Below are 24,900 nucleotides of genomic sequence, written 5' to 3'. Positions count from 1 at the left end.
TCAAAATGGCACACATCGTCGAGCTTCCATTGCTATACAGCACCACGCGCCAGTTTGTCCACCCACCGGGTAGCCTGTCAGCCCGTCTAGACCGGGCTCTCCCTTGGGCCCGTCAAGCGCCGGGCAGTCCGGGCAGGCCGTCCTGGCCGGGCAGGCCCAGGTCACCCTTCTGGCCGGGCAGGCCGGCCGGTCCGTCCTGACCGGGCAGGCCGGGCGGGCCGTCGCGGCCGGGCAGGCCCCGCAGGCCCTGATCGCCCTTCTCGCCGGGCTGGCCACTGCGGGCCGCCTCGCCCTTCTCGCCGCGCAGTCCGGCGGGGCCGACGGGGCCGGGCAGCCGGGCTTGGCCGTCCAGGCCGCGCTCGCCCTGCAAGCCCGGCCGACCGGACGCACCGTCCAGGCCCCGCTCGCCCTTCTCGCCCGGGAAGCCAGCCAAGCCGTCCTGGCCGTTGGCGCCTGCCGAGAAATGGCGAGTGAAGAAGGACGGGGTCGGCAAGGTGTACGTGTTTTAGGTGTTGTGATGAAGAACTGCACTAACTGCATTTCCGATACGTTCGATCTTTCACCCTTTGCAAAGGTATGTGCGACATGAAAGGGTAATCTCAATGCAGCTAGTAAGAAAAACGAGGCGTAGATCCATGAACAAATACGCACAAAAAGGAGAAGACATGACAAAATCGCTAGCACTGTATGTGTTGAGAAGCCTTCGTGCACAGACCAATTGAAAGGCACGCCTAATGTGCTGCAGGTTTTTTTCGGTCGTAACTCACCTGGCAGTCCCTGGTCACCCTTCTCTCCGGGGGTTCCCGGAACACCAGGCAGGCCACGGTCTCCCTTGAGACCGGGGAGGCCGGCCGGGCCGCGGAAGCCAACTTGGCCGGGCCGGCCGTCCTCGCCGTCCAGGCCGGACACGCCCGGCAGGCCACTGTCACCCTTCTCGCCCTGCGGTCCGACTGGGCCGAGCGGGCCCGGTTGGCCGCGCAGGCCCGGCAGGCCCACGAAGCCCTTGTCGCCCTTGTCGCCCGGGACGCCCGGCGCGCCCGGCCGGCCGTTCTTCCCGGGCATACCGGGCAAGCCCTTCTCGCCAGGGATGCCGACCCCGGGCACGCCTTCGGGACCGACCGGTCCCTGGTCACCCTTTTGGCCGGGCAGGCCGTCCAGGCCGGGCAGGCCCTGCTGGCCCGCGAAGCCGCGGTCACCCTTGTCGCCGTCGGGGCCCTCAGCACCAGGCGGGCCGGGAAGCCCGGCTGGCCCGTCTCGCCCTCGCGACCCTCGAGGCCTCGGTCGCCCTTGGCACCGGGCACGCCCGGCCGACCAGGCAGGCCGGCGTCGCCCTTCTGGCCGGACAGACCCGGCACGCCTGGCAGACCGACGGGACCTGCAGCGACGCGAGTTAAATGTCAGCGGACAGGGTGCAAACCAGCGTACACTGCTCCACACCCAAGTGCACGTCACCGCGGTTGAGAACGGTGCGGTATTCGTTCGTTTTATTCGGAGCACTGCGACTCTTAAACCTGGAGCGAACACCTTCACACAAACAGCACGGATGCAACGCATATGTAAGTGTTATTAAACAACCTCGCCAACGCACCGACTGTGCAGTACATGCACTCGTTCGATGCATGAAGCGCATTTTTGGTTACGCAAATAACCAGATGCTACAAGGCATATCGCAAACAAGCGCGCTCCTATCTGGGAGCGTTCAACCCACCTTCCGGTCCTTCTTCGCCCTTTTCGCCGTCGAGGCCGGGGAAGCCCGGGTTGCCCTTCTCTCCCTCAGCACCAGGCCGACCGGGCAGACCCACCGGGCCACTGTCACCCTTTTGGCCTGGCCGGCCGTCGAGGCCGGGCCTGCCCGGTACGCCGGGCGGGCCCGGGAACGCCTGAGGCGGCCCAACGCAAAAGCAGTGTCAGGACGCGGACACCGTGTTTGTCAGCAGAATGGCATTCATCGATGACAACAGTCTTGCTATGCATGGTAAAAAAGCTTGGGCATGTCACATCGTCTCCAGTTTTTACTGTATTTAACGAAGCAAAAAGCAGCCTGAGAAACGGTGCATTGTCTCCGACAATTGATTTTGATGTCGGGTTGACGTTAACAAGCAAGATACGCACCCTTTCTCCCTTCATTCCGGGGAATCCAGGCAGACCGGATTCTCCCTTCTGCCCGGGCAGGCCGTCTTGGGCGGGCAGGCCGTCTGGACCGCGGTCTCCCTTCAGTCCGGGCAGGCCCGGCGCGCCGAAGCCGGTGTCTCCCTTCTGTCCCTCGCGACCGGGTGCGCCGGGCAGGCCGTCAAGACCAGGTGAGCCGCGCGCGCCGGGCAAGCCTGGCTGCCCGGCTTCGCCCTTCTCCGAGGCGCTGCCCGCGTTGCCCTTCTCGCCGGAGAAGCCGGGCCGGCCGAGGTCTCCCTTTTCGCCAGGGAAGCCTCGCTGGCCGGGCTGGCCGGGCAGGCCGGGGCGACCCGCCTCGCCTTTGGTGCCGGGCAGGCCGTCCATGCCAGGCAGGCCCGGCTGGCCGGACGGTCCCACGGGCCCGGGCAGGCCGGCATCGCCCTTCTGCCCGGGCAGCCCGGGCAGGCCGTCCTGGCCGGGCAGGCCGGGGCCGCCGTCCTGGCCGTCGCGGCCCAGCACGCCCTTCATGCCCGGCAAGCCCGGCAGACCGGCCTGGCCCTTCGGTCCCGGGAAGCCGGGCAGGCCAGGGCGACCGTCGTCTCCCGGCAAGCCGGGCTCCCCTGGGGGCGCGGGTGGGTCAGCGTCAGCAGCCGACAGGGCACACATAAGTCACCAGGCAAACTCGGCCACCGAATCACGCTGGGAAGTAACGCCGGACTGGACAGAATAGTTACGCAAACACAAACAGCACAAGAAGGTGCAGACGTGCCACTGACATAATACATGAAGCCACGAGGGGCCATCTAGCAGTGTTGCCTTCAAGCGAGAGCGCTCACCCTTGATTCCGTCGATTCCCGGCGCACCAGCGACGCCCTGAGGTCCGTCCGGCCCCGGCAGGCCGGGGCTGCCCTTTTCGCCGTCTCGGCCGGGCGATCCGTCCAAACCAGGTATGCCGGACTCGCCTTTGAGGCCGGGGAATCCGGGCTGGCCCGGCTCGCCTGGGAAGCCCTGCTGTCCGAGTAGGCCAGGCGGACCGAAGTCACCCTTGAGGCCGGGCAGGCCGGGCAGGCCGGGCGGGCCGGGCATGGGCAGACCGGCGTCACCCTTCTCGCCAACGGCGCCGTTCTGGCCGACCCGACCGGGCAGGCCGTCCTGACCGCGCTCGCCGGGGAGGCCGACCCTGCCCAGGTCGCCCTTGTCGCCGCGGGGACCGGGCAGGCCGCGTGGCCCGGTGGGGCCCGGCGGGCCCACCGGACCCATCTCGCCGTCGCGGCCCGGCAGGCCCAGCTGACCCTTGTCGCCCGCGTTCGCCCGGCAGACCCGGCAGACCGTCCGGGCCCCGGTCGCCCTTCTGTCCCGCCGCGCCCTTGATCAGGGGCAGCGCCCCGTCCAGACGTCCTGGGGAGTCGGGTGGCGTTGGGGGGTTACTGTGCCATGGACAAGAGACATGGCGAGACGGTCCAATGGCGGTCGGTGGCGATCATATTTTTCAATGTCAGAGACATGGAAGTTTGCTAAAAAAAGTTCATAAATAACATCACACAATACAACAAACACCAAATAACATTAAAGCAAACATGATCCCGAAACACTGTTTATCAATGGACCGCGGATGGCGCCTTTGATCTGAGTTCAGAATAAGCCACAAGAAGGGATACAGGGGCCCGCTGGTTATGTTTGAAGCAGATACAGGGCATTGCGGCTGCAGTGACAATTATGCAACATGATAACTTGCACAGCGAATTAACCACGTAGGACTGCCTGGTGTTTTTCATCTCACGTAATAGCCAACCAAAGTGTTAAAGCTCGTGACATACTGTGACGAAGCTGCAGGGGTCGTAGACCCTCGCCTATGTCGGCGTCAAGCATGGCCGCCGACACTGAGCGCACCCCCGGCGATGCTCCCCGCCTGTCGCGCTCACCGGGCTCTCCCTTGGCGCCCTTGGTGCCGGAGGCGCCCTTGCCGCCGCGCAGGCCCGACTCGCCCGGCCGGCCGGGCTCGCCCTTGATGGCCAGCCCGTCGAGTCCGTCGATGCCGGGCCGGCCGTCCCTGCCGCGCTCGCCCGGGAAGCCGCGCGAGCCCTTGTCGCCCTTGGCGCCGGGCAGGCCAGGCTGGCCGGGCCTGCCGCTGAGGCCTGGCTCGCCGGCCGGTCCGCTCAGGCCCGGCAGGCCCGGCAGGCCGAAGTCGCCCTTGTCGCCCTTCGCTCCCGTTACCAGGCTGCCCGGCACGAACGCGTCGCGTCCTTTCTCGCCGGGGAGGCCGGGCTGGCCCGGCAGGCCAGCCTCACCCTGGATGAAAGGGAAGGCGGTCGGCGGAGGCAGATGGCAGGCACGAGGTCGTGTTTTTTGCTTTTCAATACGTTAGCTGATGACGTTGATCAACTTGTAAGCGACACATGACATTCACTGTACACGGGTCGGGGTATCAGTACATTCTCCTTGCCTGTCTTTACTGATTGGGTCGAGCATCCATACAAGTGAATAAATCAATGACTGAGCGAACTTGCGTTTTTCAACACGCTCTTACCTTGCGTTACATTACACTATTACATTATGCAGTTACCCCGCACCTATATTTCCCTCACCTGTAGCTGCCCATTCCATCAATTCCCCTCCCCCTACGAAGAGGTCTAGTACTCTGTCTGGAAGCCTGGCACTCGGCGCACGCCGGGAGCAGCCTCTCACCTCCTTGCCGGGGTTGCCAGTGGCACCGGGCAGCCCGTCCTCGCCGGCCAAGCCAGGGAAGCCGGGCGGACCCTCGGGCCCGCGCAGTCCGGCCGGGCCGGGCAGGCCGTCCAGCCCCGCCTCGCCCTTCTCGCCGACCGGGCACTGCAGGCACTGGTCGCACTGGCCCCCCGAGTCGCCCTTGAGGCCGGGCAGGCCAGGGAAGCCGGCGCGACCCGGCTGGCCGTCACGCCCCGGCTCGCCTGGCCGGCCCGGCGCGCCCGTCTCGCCAGGGATGCCGTCCGTGGTGTTGCCCGGCGCGCCCGGCGAACCGGTGTAGCCGCGCTCTCCCTTCTGGCCCGGCTGGCCGTCGCGGCCCGGCACGCCGTCCAGACCGGGGGTGCCCTGCGGCGGCGCGGCACGACGCGGCGTCACACAGGCGGCGCGCGAAACACGTCACACGCGCGTCAGTAGACAGCGGCAGGCGGCGCGGAACAGGCTGAGCGGCACTGGAAATCGTCACCAAGAGCACAGGAGTTGGTCTTAAGTAGCAGAGAAAAGAGATACAAGATAGAAGATAAATAAGTAAATAGAAGCTAAAAAAGGGTCACAAAACTTGCACAAAGAAAGCACGTGGAGACCAGGACAACACTTGTCACAAGAATAGCCAAGCAGAAGACAAGAACGGTAGCAGCAAGGCACCGAACAATAGACCAGAAGGCATCGCTAAACGTAGGCAACATTTACATACTCATCCCTACACCCATACCGATATTTGCGCATACCCGTCAACACGTCGGCTAGCTTCACCCACCATTATGGAGACGCCCTTGATGCCAGCCTGTCCGGGTCGCCCGGGCGGACCGCGCTGACCGGGCAGGCCGGGCGGTCCCTGAGGCCCCTCCAAGCCGTCACGGCCGGCCACACCCTTGTCGCCCTTCTGACCGGGCAGGCCCTCAGGTCCGGGCAGGCCGGGCAGACCGACGCCGCCGGCGGGACCGATCGGACCCCGCTCGCCCGTCCGGCCCGGGAAGCCGTCCTCGCCTGAGGCCGAGACGCCACCACGCTTGTCACGCAATCAGCGGCGAGCACGGGACAGGGCTGAAGCTCAGCTTCACACATGTTTGCCAGTCTGCTCCTCAGACGGCATCGCTATCGCCCGTCATCTCTAAGCTGGTTGGGTTTGCTATCTCCGGATCCAGTTCTTTGTCTGCCCTGTTTCCTGTCTCTTCACTCTTGTCATTCCTTCGGACTAAGGTCAGAGCGGCCGTGAACATCCTGTGAAGCGCGCGCCTTGCCCAGCGCTACCGTGATTTATGGATGCAGTTGAGTACAGGTGGGCAAGCTGGTGGGGAAGCGACACCATGATTCTAAGACGACTATTTATACGCAGCGTTCATAGGCGACATGGTTAAGCTCCGACACATAAGGGGTTCGAGCCCCTCCCCTCACATGGAGCACCCCGCCGGCGCCGGCGAGCCGGAGCAGTGCCGGTCTCCCGCTGCCCCCCTCACCTCTGGCGCCGGGCTGGCCGGAGAAGCCGCGGTCGCCCTTCTCGCCCTGCGGCCCACCGGGGCCGCCGCCGGGCGCGCCGCGCGGACCCGTCAGACCCTTCTCGCCGTCCCGGCCGTCCGGGCCCGGCTCGCCCTTGGCGCCAGACCGGCCCTCCAGGCCGTCCAGACCCGGTATGCCCTGGTCGCCCTTGAATCCGTTCGGCCCCGGCGGACCCGGCAGGCCCTCCTTGCCCTGCGGACCCAGGCGCGTAGAGCTACACCTTCTGATGGCCTTCTCCAGACCCGGTGTATTGATCGTAAAGCTGCTCACTTCCGTTACCTTGCTGGTGGTCGTAATTTAGGAGAATGCTTCAGACGGGGCAAATTGTGCGATATGCAGAAGCAGGATCTATGAATCGCAGATTTGACATGTTTATTTAAAGATGCATGCATGGAAGATAATCCATGGGCGTACTCCGAGAAGCTGCAAAGCGCCTCGTAGATCCAAACCTCACAGCCTACATCTCAAAGGAATGCCTCTTATGCTCATCGCAAGTTCTCATTCTACACCAACAAAGCAGCTAAGGACAGCGCTGCATACGTCAACCAGGCGACGCAGATACCGCCACGCACAGATAGTTCCGTTTCTGACAGGCAGTTTGTCGCACGAAACGCGCTTACCCTGGGTCCGGGCGGGCCGGGCAGTCCCTTCTCTCCCTCCATGCCGAGCTGGCCTTGGGGACCGGGCAAGCCGTCCCGGCCGCTGGGACCGGCGGGGCCAGCCATACCCGGCTCACCCTGCGGCCGGGTCACAGGTCAGAGGTCAAAGATCATACGGCAAAGGCCACACGTCAAGCGTCAGAGATCACGGATTCCAGGCCACGGTTCAGTCGCTACGGACTAGAGGTCTTGAGTTACGAAAACAGCAGTGGTCAAGGACATGATAGAAGTTAGAGGTCTGAGGTGCCTTGAGCAGGTCAGAGGACACGGCCAGGCCACAGGTCAAAGGTCACAGACATGACACGAATAGGAGTGGTCGCAGCGGATCACGGGTCAGAAGGCACGCGTGTGTCGGACGCGTGAGGTCACTCGGGGGTTGCTTGGGTCAGAGGTCGCTGGTCATGAGGAGGTGAGCGCTAAACAGTTACATTCACATCATGGATCGCTGATAGATAATGGGTTGACATTGTCGGACGGACCACATATGGAGGAGAAGTCAGGCACGAGACATACCGTACTACAACATATATATATATATATATATATATATATATATATATATATATATGAACATCTGTTTTTGTGTGTAAAAATAGATGTACGCAACGAAAAACACATATTTTTTGCTTATTTACCCCATCCAATGCAGTCGTTCACCTAGCTGTATTCAACGACAGATGCCAAACAAGTCCATAAGAAATTGTAGGCATCACAAGGTACGATAAAACAGAGTGGTAAGCTACGAGTAATTTGCACAATGATTCATTGATTCTGTATGCCAATTACTTCGGTAAAATAAGAGCGCTGCAGCCATAGGGTAATGCTTCATTCACTAGCATTATACACTTTATAACTCGGTCTTGGAAATGTTTGCAACACGCTGATCTATTATATTTAGTACCGGCATGAAGTGAAGCATAAAAGCATGTCTTACCTCCATTCAGAGAGACCTGTTGAACATGAAACAAATGCAGAAGTTAGTGCGTGCGCAAGCAATTGGGCTAAGAGTTTAGTAGAAGCTCTGGTGAAAGCAAGCAACGCACAAACGCTCATGTAAACACGACGCACTGGAGGCCGCGTGATTCCTCGCCGGAGATGAGAACAGTTTATTTGGTCAACTTTGGGACAATGTCTTCCAGAAGAAGACGGAAGTTGTTAAGTTCCGCCAACACATGGTAGACATCACATCGCGCTCTGTGTCCACCGCATAATTTTGTACTAGAAAAGATTCCTGGCCATCACTCAAATATGATTCTACATGCTCTAAGAATACACTCAAGCTAGCATCACGTGGAGAACGAGTTGTTTAGTGGTGTAGCACCCGTTGTTTAATGGTGTTACAGCACGTTCAACGATCGTTCGTTCCTTTTTCGAACCTGAAATAGCAAATAGAAAGAGGACCTGCCGGATCATGGCACTGAGCTACAACCGGGCAAGGAAAAGCTGCAAGCTAGGTGCCTGCAATGTTACAACCTACGACGCCGGGATACCCGGAGATCCCACGCCCTGGAAAGGCAGCGAAATCCCGACATCGCCATACCAACCTCTCACGAGCGCGAGACGCGCCACTTACGGAAAACGCATAAATGCAAGACACACGTTTACCGTCGATTTGCGCACCATTTACGCCTGCCTGCGCAGTTCCGTTGGCTGAAGACCCCATTATTTCTAGCCAACTTTACCGCGCGCTAGATTCTTCAGCATGAGCATAATGCCAAGAAAAAGTAAGGGGAACCGGCGAATTTCGCTGCTTTTACCCGGAAAACATTACATTTAAAAGCAGAGACATGATCTCAAATGATAGCGTTCCTCTCACCAGCAGCATCCAGGGGCCTCGCTGGAAGTAGCATGCTGAGGTGCCTACAATTTTCACGTTTTATATAATTGCACCATTCGGACGGAATCAAAGCGAGACATACGTCTACAAGCCGGGGTGCACGCGTTGATGCATGGGGCGAAAATAGACACAAAACTTGAGGTGAAAGATCACACGGTACGCGGCGTTGCGCAGGTTTATATGCATGTGGGTAAGACTATGTAGGACATGCTACATAGAAACATTAACAACATACTACCACAGCAATGTAGTCAGGCATAACAGGTGCGAGACATGTACGAAAACTGTCTTGGAGCTACGGGAAATGTCTTGGAGCTACGGGGCAATACAAGGCAGAGTGGCATAAAGCGGCTGCAAGCCAATACCAAGCTATAGAACACATCACCGCGATACCGACCGCCGCTTAATCTAGGCAAGTCCTCGGCCTTCGCGTCACGGGTGGTGTCGAGTTGACGACGTCGCTCAACAGGTGGCAGTGCGCGCCACTGCCGGCCATGCAGCGGCGGCCGGGCGCCGTCCTCACCTGGGGCCCCGGCAGACCGATCGGGCCGCGCACCACCTGCGTGGTGCAGTTGCGGTCGAGCGGCAGTACGTTGGGCCCGGGCCGCGCCGGCCCGGGCGGGCCGCGCTCGCCCTTCTGGCCGCGCGAGCCTATGATGCCGATGCCCATCTCACCCTTCTGGCCCTGCAGGCCGGACCGGCCCGGCACGCCCTGGCCACACAGAACGGGCAGCGGCGGTTAGTGGCGCCCGCAGCGGCCCCGTTAGAGGCCCCGGTTAGGCGGCCCCGGTTGACGGGCCCCGCAGGCTGCGAGGCCGGCTCCGGACGCGGAGTGGCGAGTTAGCCGCCACTCCGCTGGGCCACGGCGCAACCGGTTAGTAAACCCCGCTGTTTCTGCTGCTGCCGTGTCTCACACCGCCACCGCAGCAGCTGCCAGCGGATCCTGCTGCTGCTGCCGCTGCTGCCGCCGTGCCTCCACGCCACGACCAAGCCTGCTGCTGGTTAGTGAACCCCGCTGCTCCCGAGGCTCCACGCAGCGGCCATTAGTGAACCCCGCTGTTGCCGAGGCTCCACGCAGGCGCCATTAGTGAACCCCGCTGTTGCCGAGGCTCCACGCAGGCGCCATTAGTGAACCCTGCTGCCGTCGAGGCTCCTCACAGGCGCCATTAGTGAACCCCGCTGTTGCCGAGGCTCCACGCAGGCGCCATTAGTGAACTCCGCTGCCGTCGAGGCTCCACGCAGCTGCCATTAGTGGACCCTGCTGTTGCCGAGGCTCCACGCAGCACCGTTAGTAAACCCCGCTGTTTCCGAGTAGTCTCCACACAGCTGCCCGTGAGCGGCGCCGCCTCCAGCCGGCCCTCTGGGGCCGGGTTAGTGGCTGACCCGCTGCGCCTGCGCCCGCCATCCGCCCTCACCTTCTGACCGGGGTAGTAGACGGTCACGTTCGGTTCGCGACTAGGGATCCCTGTGCAGTCCGGCCCCACGCAGGGCACGCCGCAGCGGCCGCAGCCCGGCGGACCCGGCGCGCCCGGCTCACCCGGCGGCCCTATTATGCAGACGCTCTCCTCGCCCTTCTGGCCCTGCTGGCCGGGCCGTCCGGGCCGACCCTACAGCAGGCCCCGAGGCGGGTCACGGGGCGGCCGTCATCGCGCCGGCCGGTCGGCTGGACGGCGGTGCCGAAGGCAGGTTGGAGATGAAGGCACAGTTTGATGGGCGTGGGGGGGGGGGGGAGCGACACCGTTTGCTGGCGGGCAATACGACGAGACCGACGATCAGGACAAATCCTGAGCTGGTGGAGACGGATGGAAAACAGGCAGGAAAACAGAGCGTGCAGCGTGGGTGACAAGACAACGTCCGTGCAGAGCGGGCCGGACAACATAAACCGCGCACTGGCGCCATTGACGCGCGGTCCGACAGCGGACATTAAACACATGGAAGCATTCGGAAACGGCAACGTCACAGAGAGCTCTGGGAGAGAGGAGAGACGAAACTCATGCGACGGGTGGTGACGACGGTACTAGGGAGAACAGATGGGGAATATCCTCCACTGCCTTGTCGCGTTGCGCGCCTACTCCCAGCCCCTCTCCAGTGACGCGCTGTCGACTTGCACAGCACACGAGCGTGGCGCCTCAGAACTCTCCACCTCGCACCGCTGTAAGGTCGCAAGCTACGGACGGTAACCACGGGATCGGGTTTCTCCTCCGACCCTGGCGGTTGCAATCGATCCCTATTGGGTGCGAACGGAGCGGCAGCAGTGAACTGCCTTCAGACGCACGTGGAGCAGGGTCAATTAGTGTGGTACGTAAAGAGGTACTGAAACAAAATGTGCCGGGACAGCCCCTTGCCCATTTCACGCAAGATTCGTGTACCACCCGACAAAGTACCGGTGCACCAGTTACACGTTTGACCGACCAAAATGGCTCCAATCATCGTTCACCTAACACTTTTGCAGCGTTCCCTCGCATCCACACCATGAATCTGGGCCTGCGTCTGCCGCGTCCCTGCCACGCCCCCGGCACGTCCCCGCCACGTCCCCGCCACGTCCCAGCACGCCCCAGCACGTCCCGGCGCGTCTCCGGCACGTCCCCGGCCTGGCGGCGCCGCAGAGATCCGCCGTGGCTGACGTCAGAGAGCTGGCGGGGGAGGAAGGGGGCGGAGGGGGCGGCGGGCGTGGCCCTCCGGCCGCTGCGGCCCACATGCGGGCGGGGGCGGCGCCGCCGGACCGCTGTGTATTTGGGTAGGCGGCGTTGCACAAGTGTTGCGGCCGGGATAAACAGACGCTCGTCCGGAGACGGACGACAGCCGGGAGCCTGAGGGCAGCGCGATGGAGCGTCTGTAATGTGTGGACCGCACGCCGGGAGGCCGTTGGACGGATGACGGGATGTGGCTGGCGGGGGCGGACGCGAACAACCCACGAATGTTGTCCTGGTCGTTCCTTGTTCTTCAGGAGCCATGGTTGCAGCCTCCCTTAACCATTTTGCACTAGCTGCGGTTGGGGGGGGGGGCGGGGGGGGGGGGGGGGCTGACTCTAGGCGTCGTTTAGCAGGCGTCAGCAGTAATGGCACAGGCCTTGAGTGGGATTTACATTGAACGCAAGCTATTTAACGTTCTTGTTCTTTGGAATGTCCCGGCCGGAAATGGCGTTTGTTACGAACACTTTGTTTACGAGCAATTGCAATGTGAGTGAAGGTCGCAATAGTGGGTAACTAGTCGGAAAGAACAAAGCACACCACAACTAAAGATTACTAATTGGTAGCTTATGAAATTTGTGGACATCATATTTGTTTTTTCATCACATTTGCGCCCTATTTCATATAAAACCATTGTCCTGTGACTGAACCCGATACTGTTGAAATCATTGCCCTGAACTCGTTGAACTCTACGACTGAACTTGATTGACTGTGACTGTATCTGCGGTGTAGGATGAGCAAAGTATGCACGTCAGACCTGGCATACATTTTAAACGAGTCGCTTTACCTTATTCTCGCATATCCCTGACACACATCGAGTCCTTACACCGCCGACTCCAGCCACGTCCGCAGCGAACACACTGTTCTAGCTCCGCCGACGTCTCCCGAGCGCACGGGTCGTCGGGTCGGGTCGAGCCCAGGTCACTGTGCTTACCGCGGGTCCGCGCGGGCCAACCTCGCCCCTTGTCGCCGAACGGGCCGATGGGACCCGGCTGGCCAGGTACGCCTCGCGTGCCGTTCCCGGCCGGGCTCGCCCTTCTGGCCGCGGCTGAAGGGCAGCGGCAGGGGCGCCCTCGCCCTTCTGACCTGGCGACGGAGGACAACCGTCTCAGCCGGCGAGTACGCCGGGCAGAGGGGCAGGGGCAAGCGGTAGGGCGCCCTCGCCCTTCTGACATGGCGACCGAAGACAACCGTCAGCCGGCGAGTACGCTGGGTAGAGACAGGGGCAGAGCTGCGGGAAAAAGATTGCAGCGGTGGGCAGAGACTGTAGCCCTGTATGCCAATAAACAGAAGAAATAGCAGTACCTGGTAAAACAAATGTCAACAAATCTGGCAAACACGCACATAAAATATTAATTTCTTTGTCAGCGGTGATTTGAATAGTGGGCATGAGTCTGCACCGACGTCGAGGCGCGAGAAGCTATTTCGTACAAGTAACGCAAGTAAGCAGATAAAAGGCAGAAGTGCTGGTAGAACGTGCGCTGCCCCATGCAAGAACGCGCTGTACAGAAGGGGTGACGAGGTCAAATTTACGACAATTCCACGACAAATAGATCAAGACTCAACGTGACGGCGCATCAAGATTTGAGGGCAGGGTGGGCGATAAAAAATGCACGTCGCAAAACATTTGCGCTTGACAGCGCATGGATACAGATGGGCGTAATATTCTGCTAGCACCAAATTGGTGTTAAGCGAGGCAGATCAATATTGATGTTAAGGTTTCAGTGTTGTGATTATAACTTCAGCTGCATGTGATAAGCCCCAAAACAGGCCGGTTACAAGTTTCATCTCAACCGCCACGCGCCCACTTGCAGGTCCCAACAAATGGGCGCAAGTTCAACAAGACACCCGCACGACGTCCCGAAACTGCGAATCTCCCGGCCGGCCTTTCTAACCATGACTCGCTTCGTTCGCCCCAGGCGAGGTGGCCAAACTACGCTGCCGGCGGTGACGCGGCCGCCTCCGCCTCCGCTGCCACCGCCGCCCCATCATCGCGCGCCAGGCATTCCGCCGCCGCCACCGCCGCCGTCGATGCCGTCGGGACCGCTCCGCCGCCGCCGCCGCCACCTGTCGATGCCGTCGATGCCGTCGGGATCGGTCCGCTGCCGCCGCCGCCGCCGTCGTCGATGCCGTCGGGATCGGTCCGCCGCTGCCGCCGCCACTGTCGATGTCGTCGGGACCATTCCGCCGCCGCCGCCGCCGCCGTCGATGCCGTCGGGATTGCTCCGCTGCCGTCGCTGCCGCCGCGACGGCCGATCGGCGTGATTGTTTGCTGCTGGCGTAAACAGCGCGCCGGTTCCGGTGTCGCCGGCGGCCAAATATTTACGGCGGCGTCTGAGGAGCCGGCGGCCACCGGCTGGCGGCGGCGCGGCCCGCCTCCCCCGGCTACCGGGCAGAGCTGGGCTCGGCGCGATCCCGTTCTCAACACCGGCTGCGAGCGCGTGCAGGTGGTGACAGGACGTCGAGGATGAAGTGACGTTCGGTGGTGGCTTCTTGGGCTTTGGGTGCATCGCGAGACTGAATAACCGGTCGCGTCCGGCCAGACCACGACTGCACGAACTCATCCGCTTGCTTCCGGTGTGATGGCAAAAATAACTTGAATCAGACAAAATCGGGCTGGATCTAGAGCTTGCCTATTGCCTACAGGCCTGCGTAAATAAATCTTCCGCGTGTGATCCCACTTGCTGCCTCACGATAATTTGGCAGAGGGCGGTCTAGGGACGGATGTAGGATTTCAACAGTCCTGAGCTCAGAGGCGCTGGGTGGGCTGTGATCAAAGCTATCGCTGCCACTCCGCCAGCATCGCACCCGGCGTCCCTCACAGGTTTTGACGCAGCAGCCGTCCGTCCAACTCCTGTCCGAGACCAATTCTGACTCAGCGTCTTGGCGCGACTCGCGTGTTTACCGCCGCCTGGAGCGGGGAGGGTCGCGACCTCGCTCTCTGGCCCGGCCCTCAGGCACGCCAGGTCACACTCCAAGGTCACACTCCGAGGTCGCCAGGCGGCCGTGTCACTCCGACCGAGCTGCCAGCCGCGGGCCCGGCACGGATCGGTCCAGAGGCGCGGCCGGCGGCGGCGCCGGGGCGGCCGCGCGCACGCCCAGAGCGTGACGCATGTGTTGCTCCAGTGGCCGATATAGAGATCGCAGGCGGGAGAGATGGGTGGTGCGCGCAGGGTTAGGACGTCAGACGAATGTGCTGAATGTCAGTTGATGGTGTGTCGTCAGCGTAGCGATAGGAAGTTATCAACCGGCCCGGGGGTTATTGTGGAATATAAACGGGTTATTTTCTCCGAGACGACCCTTTATTATCCCGTCTTCAGCGTCAACGTGCGGCGGATGCGTGATATTGATAATGATAATGATGTTATGTCCATTGTAAGTATGTACAATGGACATAACATCACGCGTGGATCAATTTCATAACGAGAAATGTCTAAACCAAATCCAGCTGCCTGAAGTGGATACTTTGAGGTCGCAATATGACTGGACGGTAAAGACGTCCAACTTAACCATACCATGGTAAACCAGTTCCTCTGATATATATAAATATATATATATATATATATATATATATATATATATATATATATATTCAATGTTTTTATGTCTGGAGTTTTCTCTTCACACCGCAGAAATTTTACCGACAGTTTTGGCCGTAGAAAAGGCCTGGACGAAGGCAAGCTAGAAGGCAAGCTGGAAGGGCAAGCCCATTTAGTAATACTTTCGTTATGACGGCGTTCTAGTTCGCAACGTTACGGAGGGAATCAAAGCAGAAGGTCGATATTTGTGTCCTTCGGATTTGAATGGGGGTGAAAAGCTCTCGTTGGCGCATGGCTGTAGGCTTCTTCTGGCGGGCAACAATGCAATAAGAAATTGAATGTTTTAAAGTTCCAGTGCCTGAAATGTTCCGTCCCTTGTCGGATGTGAGGCATGCGTATGACATTTTTTTTTGGGGGGGGGGGCGGGGGCATTTATGACATCACAAGGCACTTGGCCTCGCTCAAAAGTTTGATTTGCCTCCCGGCATTTCGCAGCTTTTTGGATGTCCTGCTGGTAAGGTCTTGCGGCCAGCGCAGGCTATGCTTCATCGAATGGTAAAGTCAAAGTGATCACAGTTTTCATTACGTGAGAAACCTTTTCACGTATGCTTTCACTAGGTCAAATGTTAACAAGCCGGTCTAGTTCAGAATCAACACCCTAGCTTTGCGAACTTCCGACAGTTTACGACATCATTTGCGGGAACCTCAAACAAACCTCCGAAAGTGGCCGCTTCTTCGCGCCGCGTGCGTGGCTCGAGGCTCGCGCGGCGTCGCCAGCGACCACGCACGATGGGCGGCCGTCCGATACAGGTGCGCGTGTTTATCGGGCCCGGTAAATCTGAACGCCGCCCGTCCGACTGGGCTCAGTAGGGAGCTTGTGGATTGTTTTATGCTGCAGCAGGGCGGAAGATGTCCGACTCCAGACGTGCGATGAGTTAGGTCAATAAACTGCAGGTATGCAGGACTCGCATGTGCACGACGGGCCGCTGAAGACAAGCCGGTGGGTGACATGGATTGGTATACGGCACTAGTTTCTTTCGTGTATCATCACCAACCACCAGAAATTCTGAGCATGAACAGCCAATTTCGTCGTAAGCATTGCTTTACTTCATAATGCGTACATCGTTCGGAGCTTGTTTTAACAGCCACCTGACTTGCTGACGGGGGCTGATGGCCAGCGAGCGTTTTTTCCGTCCTCACAAGAAGAGCACCTCAGCTCCGACTCTTTGCGAGGGGTGTACAGAAATAGCACCCCCGTCGCGTGGGTTCAGACACAGCACCGCTGTTCATGGCGGTGGTGCGGGTGTTAGGCTGTGCGCCGGGACACAGCACCGTTGTCAGGTGGCCAGAGACCGTGCAAAGCGATGGTTCGGTGGCATCAGCCTGCCCTCATCACGTCAGCTCAGCTGTGCTCGTGGAAATGGTGACGGCTCGCGGGCCTAGAATATCCGTACGAAGTTGATCCCCGGTAGTAGGGTGGGCTGTTCCTCGAATGTGATAATCCGCTGGCGTCAAGACTTGGACCGACAGTGTGAACCGGACTCTGATCATAGCGACAGTATGACAGACACATTAACTCTGATCGTGGCGACAGTATGACAGACACATAAACTCTGATCGTGGCGACAGTATGACAGACACATTAACACTGATCGTGGCGAAGGTATGACAGACACATAAACTCTGATCGTGGCGACAGTATGACAGACACATAAACACTGATCGTGGCGACAGTATGACAGACACATTAACACTGATCGTGGCGAATGTATGACAGACACATAAACTCTGATCGTGACGACAGTATGACGGACACATCAACACTGATCGTGGCGAAAGCATGACAGACACATAAACACTGGTCGTGGCGACAGTATGACATACACATAAACAATGATCATAGCAAAAGTATCACAGACACATTAACACTGATCGTGGCGAAAGTATGACAGACACGTACACACTCGAAGCGTAAGCGTGAAGAGTTCCGATTCACGCCGAGGCTGAGGAAACGACCTAATTTTGTTAACTACCATAATCTGTTGTTAGCTCGGCTGCGCAGCAAGCTGTCACATTCCCTTCTGATTAACCGCATTGCATTCCATAATCCGTCCAGCGGAGAAAGTGATAAATTACAAAGTTGCCAGCGCGCTAAGTCGCTGCTAAAGAGACCAAAGCTCATCTAAGCCCTTCCACGGTCCAGTGCTGGGCATCCGAATGGTCCCCAGGTAGCACATAGAGTCACGCATCGACCCCGGCTCGGTGACCGAGGCCCGCACCTCGTCGGCGCCGACGTCGGATGTGGTTCGGTGACCCGGTGCCCTGTGACCGGCTAGGGGACGCGGCTCACCTTTGGTGCCCGGTATACCAGGGAAGCCGGGCGGGCCGATCGGGCCGGCGGTGCCCGGTGCGCCGGGAGATCCCTGCCAAACAGAGCTCAGAGTCGGAGGGGGTCGCTGGAGCCGTGCTGACCGCTCGGCCACAGCTCTGACGGGCACTCGGCCCAGAGATGTGAACAGGGCAGGGGGGACGCTCGGCGGACATCTCTGCTAGGGGCTGAGAGGCCGAGGCACGAAATGCGAATGTAGAGGTGCACAAAAAACCTTTTTCGGCCCCATGTGCAAAATCGACAAGACTGTTTGAGGGCTGCTTTTGACAATTGCTACTCATCATAACTGATCAGCAGTGCGTACATACAAGGGCGTCCTCTTGAGCGGCAGAAACAAGCGCACTTACGTCGCAGATTGCTTGCGCATAGTTCCACATGTTGGTCAAATGGAGCTGTATACAGGTGCGGCATACACCACTAGGACCGGTATTGGTTTTGGGAACGTTCAAGTACGACTGCATGCGCTAATAAAACAGTTTTTCGAGTATTCACTGAACATCGTGTTTGTTCAGACTTTTAAGCTATAAGGAATATCCAAACCTTGTTAACTATAAGGTGAATGCGACGAGAAGAAACCTTAGGCTTTGGAACACAAAATAGACATCACAACGGTGGAGGTTTTTCAACTAGAGCTAATGCAGAACAAAGGTAAAAATAAAACGAACGCTTGTGCAGTATGGGCTTCAGGTAACTGCGTTATAATGCTATGACACGCCTCTACGCTGTGAAAGTGGTACGCAGCTGATGAAGGCATCGGGCTGCCAAAGGGCCCATGCTGAGGAAAAGGCTGCGGCAACAACCGCATGCCGTGGAGGCCGAGCGGCTGACACGAGTGGGCCGGGTGGCGCGGGCTGGGTGCTCACGTCAGTGCCGTTGCAGCCGTCCAGTCCGGGGAACCCGCGCGGTCCGGCGGGACCCGGCAGGCCCGGGATACCGTTGATGCCGGGGAAGCCCGGCATGCCCATCTTGCCCTGCGGGTAGGTCAGGTGCGGTTACCGCCCCGCTGCCCGGACTCAAGCGACTGCCGACGACAGGCCGAACCTCAACGGGCGCTGCACCGCTCTCTGAGGGAAGGTCCAGCCAGGGCCTGGCGAGGCCCGGCACGTCTTACACTGCGGTGCTAAACATGGATGCGTGCATGAACTGGGCATCCTGCCCGTGTATAAGGTACAACTAAACATGCTCCGGCATCAAATGGATGGATGAAATGGTGAAAGCATACTAAAAGCCACTAGTTCCATTCCTCAGCGCATGGCTTGCACTCCTTGCGACTCTCTTAATCGGAAGTTAAACCAGACCTTAAAGTCCAAAGAAGCCGACCCCGCGCGCTCTCCCGCTGTCTCTCACCCGGTCTCCGACCAGGCCTCTGGGCCCCTGCGGACCGCCGTCGCCCTTCAGGCCCTTCGGTCCGGGCAGGCCCTCCATGCCGGGGAAGCCCTGCTGGCCTTTGACGCCAGCCGGTCCCTGGGAGCCAGGGGCGCCCTGAGGGACGCAAGAATCGGTCAGAGGTCAGCGGGGTCACGGCAGGCAGCGTGACCGGCGCACTCACTTTGAAGCAAGTGTCGAGATCGGTTGCCGGAGGCGCAGCGGTATGCGAAGGCGGTACATTGGCGGCCGGAGCGACCGTCTTCTATACTGCTCGAGGCCTGAGAATAGCCGCAGGCACACGACACACATGGCACGGCACTCCACAACGCGGGGGTACTTCGGCACACGTTGGCGCTAGGTGAGGTGTGTTGGAGCCCCTCCGGAAGGTACGAGTCAACCGCGTTCCGAAGATGTGTGACATCACACCCTGTATCCAAACTCAAATCCAACCAATGACGTGTCGTCAGGACGGGCCACTCGCCCGTTCCCAAAACGTTCACCTGTACCGATGTTCCTGCATACGTTGACAGATGCGTCCTTGAGCAAGCAGCTGTCATACAATCCTTGCGCAGCACCGCACTGGTGGCTCGGCTGGGCACAACAACAACCCTTTGCGGAACGCAAGTGAACCAGCGACCTCTGTTGCCAAACATTACTGGCCACAAACCAGCCGCGATGCAGCCCGTCCATCGCGCGATGCCGGAGCACATAACAGCTTACCGGTCCAACCAGCCGCGATGCAGCCCGTCCATCGCGCGATGCACGGAGTACATAACAGCTTACCGGTCACAACCAGCCGCGATGCAGCCCGTCCATCGCGCGATGCACCGGAGTACATTACAGCTTACCGGTCACAACCAGCCGCGATGCAGCCCGTCCATCGCGCGATGCATCGGAGTACATCACAGCTTACCGGTCACAACCGGCCGCGATGCAGCCCGTCCATCGCGCGATGCATCGGAGTACATCACAGCTTGCCGGTCACAACCGGCCGCGATGCAGCCCGTCCGTCGCGCGATGCACCGGAGTACATAACAGCTGCATACTCACCCCTGGCATAGCGCACGGTGCGTCACTGAACCTGAAGCGACCGTCACTGAACGCCTCCGCCCCCACATTGCGTCGCGCGCCTTCCTACTGCACCCTCAGCCCGGCACTTACCCTGCTGCCCTTTTCGCCGACGCATTGCAGCCACCGGCGCCGCAGCCGCCGGCGCCCTACACTTCTGCGCGGCGCCCGGCGGCCGTGGCTCTACGTCCGTCTGGCCGTCGCGGGTCTGGTAGAAGCCATAGCCGAAGTTGTCGCCCCGGCCGTCCACCGGCGCTGGCCGCGAGTAATCGACCCTGCTGAAAACGCAGAGGACGGCGTCCGGTCAGTGGACGGTTGCAGATGGACACACGGATACTGGCGGGGCCCCGGCGGACATGGACGGTTTGGACACTGGAGTCCCTGATGCAGTTGCGCAGATCTGCACATGAGTCTCGGATGGACACGGACGGATAGGAAAACCCTGATCCCCCTCGGCAGAACACTGCGGACGGTTTCACTGCTTGCTCATGTGAGAAACTGGAGCCCCCATGTCGGGCGGGGGGTTATTAATACTTCGTGTATGTGTGATGATGATGATGATTGCGAGTGTGAGAGCGGCCGACTGCGCTGGCCATCTTCGCGCCAGGGGCGCTGCTGAACCGGAGAAGCATCTGTCTTCACGCCCCCCAACAACAACCAACGCCAGACCATATCCAGCGTGGCAACGAACGGCACACACGTCGAAAGCGGGAGCTACGGTCCGCCGCCTGGGAACACACGGCCCCACTCAGCCGGCGCCGAGCGAACTCCAATCCCGCCCGTCAGCAGCCGTTCACAACACGCCGACGCCCATCAGAGAGGCGGCGTCTGGCCGCCAGTTCAGTCTGTCGGTCCGGCGCCGGGCCGCCGGCAGCGGACGGCCGAGCCGCGCCCGGCGGCTGGCCGCCGCCGGCCCTGTCCTGCTGCACGCCCCCGCCGCCCCCCTGCCTGACGAGCCGCAGCTGGCGGCATGCCCGAGCGCGGCCGCCCACGCGGGCCGCTGCGCTTCGGCGGCAGTCGTCCGGCACGACAGCGACGCGCCGTCACCAGCCGGCGGTGTCCCCCCCCCCCCCCCCCCCCCCCGACCGCCCGGGGTGCCTCCCCCGCCGCCGCGGCGAAGGCGGCCCTCTTTGAGTTACGCAAGGATGGGGACGACCAGTCGCGCAACATTAATGTGGTATGTGCGCGCGCGCGTGTGTATGTCGAAATTGCCGATGCTGCCAGCCCTCCCTTAACCTACATTTTAGCAAGGCCGTATAAATCTTTGTGAACAGCAACGGTAACAACAAATAGGGTTGTTTTACCGTTATCAGTGCGACGACTTTAACTTTTGTGTTACACGGCCTTCTTCAGCAGTGTACAGCAACGGTTTTAAGGTGCAATAAATGTCTCGCGTAGCAATGAGTAGTTCAAACCCGGCGTTTGAAACATATTGTCCGAGCTTTCCGAGGGCTTGATTAAGGACCTGGGGTTTTCAGTTTCATTTGTTGTGCAGCCAACGTCCTACGGCGGCGCAGGTGCCGTACTTCGCTTTGTGAATCCAGTCACGAACCCACGGTTATTTTCTGCCAGTTTGCACGGGCCAAACTAAACCAACAGCCTCCCACCGACTATACCCAGGGACTCGCCAACGGCTGCCGTCGAGGCGGTAGGAACAACAAGCTCGTGCTTAAGCCGCTCATGTGCCGGACACCGGCGGCGAGGGCCCGGGCGTCCGGCAGGCTCTGGGGCGCAGATGAAAGCTGCAGCGGAATCAGGTCACGCCGGCGAGTTTTGTTATGCTAACGAGCGATGTCTCGGCGTCAGTTTGCGCGATGCAGACTGGGGAGCGCGCTGGTAGTGTGCAGAGTCGCTGACCTCCAGCGTGGTCCGCTCTGGCTGTAACGGGTGGGCTCGAGTGAAGCTTCATGAGGAGGAATGCGGCTCTAAGTAAACGTAAAGCTCGTTGCTTGTTTAACAACTGGCGCCGACGCTCGGTGTTGGCAGCATAGCTTGTCTTCGCAGTCAAAAATGTGCAAAACTCCTCGCTAGATGCGCTGCGAAAAAGTAGGACGTTACGCACTTTCATGGACTCGAAGGTACCATCTGGCCCGCGACGCGTGCGTATGTATATAGTTTATTACAGACTGCCTCTGGCATGCCACCGCTGGGCAGATACCGTCTCTGACACACGAACTTGTTATCCTTTGGACGCACCGTGACGGCCGGCGCGCTTATCTCATACAAACACTAAGTGGGCCGGGTTTTAGTTCGCTTCTCTGCGATGTGTCAAGGGGCGCTGCCTTGAATTTGACAGCGTTTCTCATAAACAGTGAAATCGCGCGGGAGCGAACGTGCCGATTTCTGGGAACTCGTCGTTAGTGGTCCATGGCCAGCTGAGCTTTCGCGCTGCGGCTCACCTACACACATCGTCAACGTGTGACAATGCGCAGAGACGGGGCGACTGTTCCATCCTTTAAAGATAAGACGAGGATAACAACTGGCGGCCCAAAGAAGCAGTGACAGTGAATCTTCTGAAACTAAGGGATGAGGGGAGGTAAGCAAAATTTTCACCTCAACTCTTTCCGTACAACGCCATAGATTTTAAGCCATTTTTCAATGATCAGGCAGCTGTCCCCACATCCCTCTCGTTTTCGCTGTCCATGCAAAAGTGGTCCCTGCAAACAGTGCTGCATTTCTTTGGAACCAATCGGTTTGACGCTTTGTACAATCGACAGTACGACAAATCCACCACTGCCAACTTCAATACCGCCAGGCATCCCACCAGTTCGCTGCGCCAAGCACAACACGTCAGCAAGGCAAATCATTATGCACGCCAAACGTAAACAGGCTGCCTCTCGAAAGCCGTTTTTCCGTTCGGTCTGACGGCATCGCCTTTCTAAGAATATCCTACCCAAGACGCACCGCGGCAGACACCCACAAGCGTCCCCCGACCGGCGTCCAAAGGCTGAGATCACCGTGGGCCAGAGCTCCCCCGGCGCCAGAGGTTACTCATCACACCTGCGGCTGTCCGGGTCATTTCCTGGCCGGCGGCGGCGGCGCGGCGTTCCCGGCGCCCCCGGACGCTGCGGCCCGTTGCGTCAGCGGACGCGCGGTCCGGGCGCCAGTGGACACGGACCCGGACGGCGGTGGTCTGCGGTCCGGACGCCGGCGGGCGGCGCCCGGTCGCCGACCACCGCCTCCAGAATGTAAACAATGCCGGTGTCAGGTGTCGCTCGCAGTGGCGTGGAGGATTCCGACCCTGCTCTGTGGGCCAGCAGCTGTCACGGCCGACGGCCAGGCGCTAGCCGCTTGCCAGTCTCCGCCCCAGCATACGAACTCGTCCGGCCGACAGCTGCTGCTCGCGGGACTCGGGCCAGAGCGTGGATAGCTTCAAACTTTGTCAGTGGAGTGACGTTATTTCTTTGGAAGGCAGAAGCGTCTGCACGTTTTGCCGAGTAAATATTTACATGCATAAGACGTGTTTTCTTGAAGCACGTTCCAAATTTAGGCGTCATTCTCTATGCACCGGAAAAGTGTTGTCCGTATACGATAACGCGACGTAGGACAGTGGGTTCGGAATGATCCGACGAATCAACTGGCGATCAACGCGTAGTTCAGAAACATAGCCAAACGCAGTTCCACATATCGATGCGTACAGCGTGCCTTCAGCGTTGCAATAGGCACGTGTGCACAGCGTGTACGTGAGCTACGCACAAGGAGCGAGGAACAGGTGGCGGGGATGGAGCAGCAGGGTCAGGAGGCCGCCCGCCTCACAGCCACGTGTGGTCGTGTCTCAGCGTCGGCCAAGGCGTCCCACACCTTATAGGAGATGTGAAAGATGTCAACGCCAAATGACCTTAGATGCTGAATGCATCATTTCACATGAAAAAATAGCATGACTGTTATTAAAAAAAGCGGGTGTAGCATGGTGGTTATGGAGGTTGAAGGGGTGGCGTTCAGTCGGCATTTTGGGAGCATCCCACAGCCATCAAATCTGGACAATCACGACATCGCAAGTTCATAACTCCGGTGGCCAATGTCTCTGCATGCTCATGTTCATGGGCATCGCGATTGCATACTTTTGGCGACGATTTTGTTCCAATTGGTCCAGTTCCCACCATGTAACCCAGCCGGAACGCAAGCGTGCTGGCGGCCAAAACAACGCCGGAGCTGTTTTCTGAGCACAGTATCGGTGACTTCACGCCACCGCAGCGTCGCCCTGTGACAAGCTGCGTGTTGCGTGCTGACGGGGACACTGCACTGCGCAGCTGGGCCCAGTCAGCTGACTGCGCCGCTCAGCTGGCGGGGGCGGCACGCGCACTGCGCCTCAGCGCCGGCGGTCGGACGGGCGGCCGCAGACTGTCGGCGACTTCAAAGGCGCCCGGCCGCCGCCAGCGCACCGCTGGCAACACAGCCACGGGGTGCGGGGCTGGCTTTGTCGTCGGCCTGGTGGGTTCGCAACAGCAAGCGCCGGTCGCCAATAAAAAACGTCAGTTTGCGCGGCTAGTTAGCACCCGGAGAGCGATTATTTGTACGCTGCCGTTATCGTCGCTGCGTTACAATAGCTCTCATTGCATTAACACGTTTCAGCCGGGCCAAGTCAGCGCATCCCGAGCCAAGCCAGCTCGATCCCGATTAATTCAGCTCGGTCCCGAGCCAAGTCAGCTGGATCCCGAGCCAAGTCAGCTGGATCCCGAGTTAAGTCAGCTCGGTCCCGAGCCAAGTCAGCTCGGTCCCGAGCCAAGTCAGCTCGATCCCGAGCCAAGTCAGCTGGATCCCGAGTTAAGTCAGCTCGGTCCCGAGCCAAGTCAGCTGGATCCCGAGTTAAGTCAGCTCGGTCCCGAGCCAAGTCCGCTGGATCCCGAGAAGTCAGCTCGGTCCCGAGCCAAGCCAGCTGGATCCCGAGTTAATCAGCTCGGTCCCGAGCCAAGTCAGCTGGATCCCGAGTTAAGTCAGCTCGGTCCCGAGCCAAGTCAGCTGGATCCCGAGCCCAGCTGAGCTCGATGCCGTGGCGCCCGCCGGCTGGCTGTGCATCGGCGGC

General features: G+C 59.8%; 1 pseudogene; it reads right to left on the bottom strand.

Moving 5' to 3' along the window:
* Positions 1-75: 75 nt before the first annotated feature.
* Positions 76-19,990, bottom strand: LOC119102180 (collagen alpha-2(IV) chain-like; annotated as a pseudogene).
* Positions 19,991-24,900: the final 4,910 nt, after the last annotated feature.

Source organism: Pollicipes pollicipes, unplaced genomic scaffold (genome assembly GCF_011947565.3).
Source record: "Pollicipes pollicipes isolate AB1234 unplaced genomic scaffold, Ppol_2.1 Scaffold_5715;HRSCAF=6762_pilon_pilon_pilon, whole genome shotgun sequence".
Lineage (NCBI taxonomy): Eukaryota > Metazoa > Arthropoda > Thecostraca > Pollicipedomorpha > Pollicipedidae > Pollicipes > Pollicipes pollicipes.
This window is presented reverse-complemented; position numbering and strand designations above follow the sequence as displayed.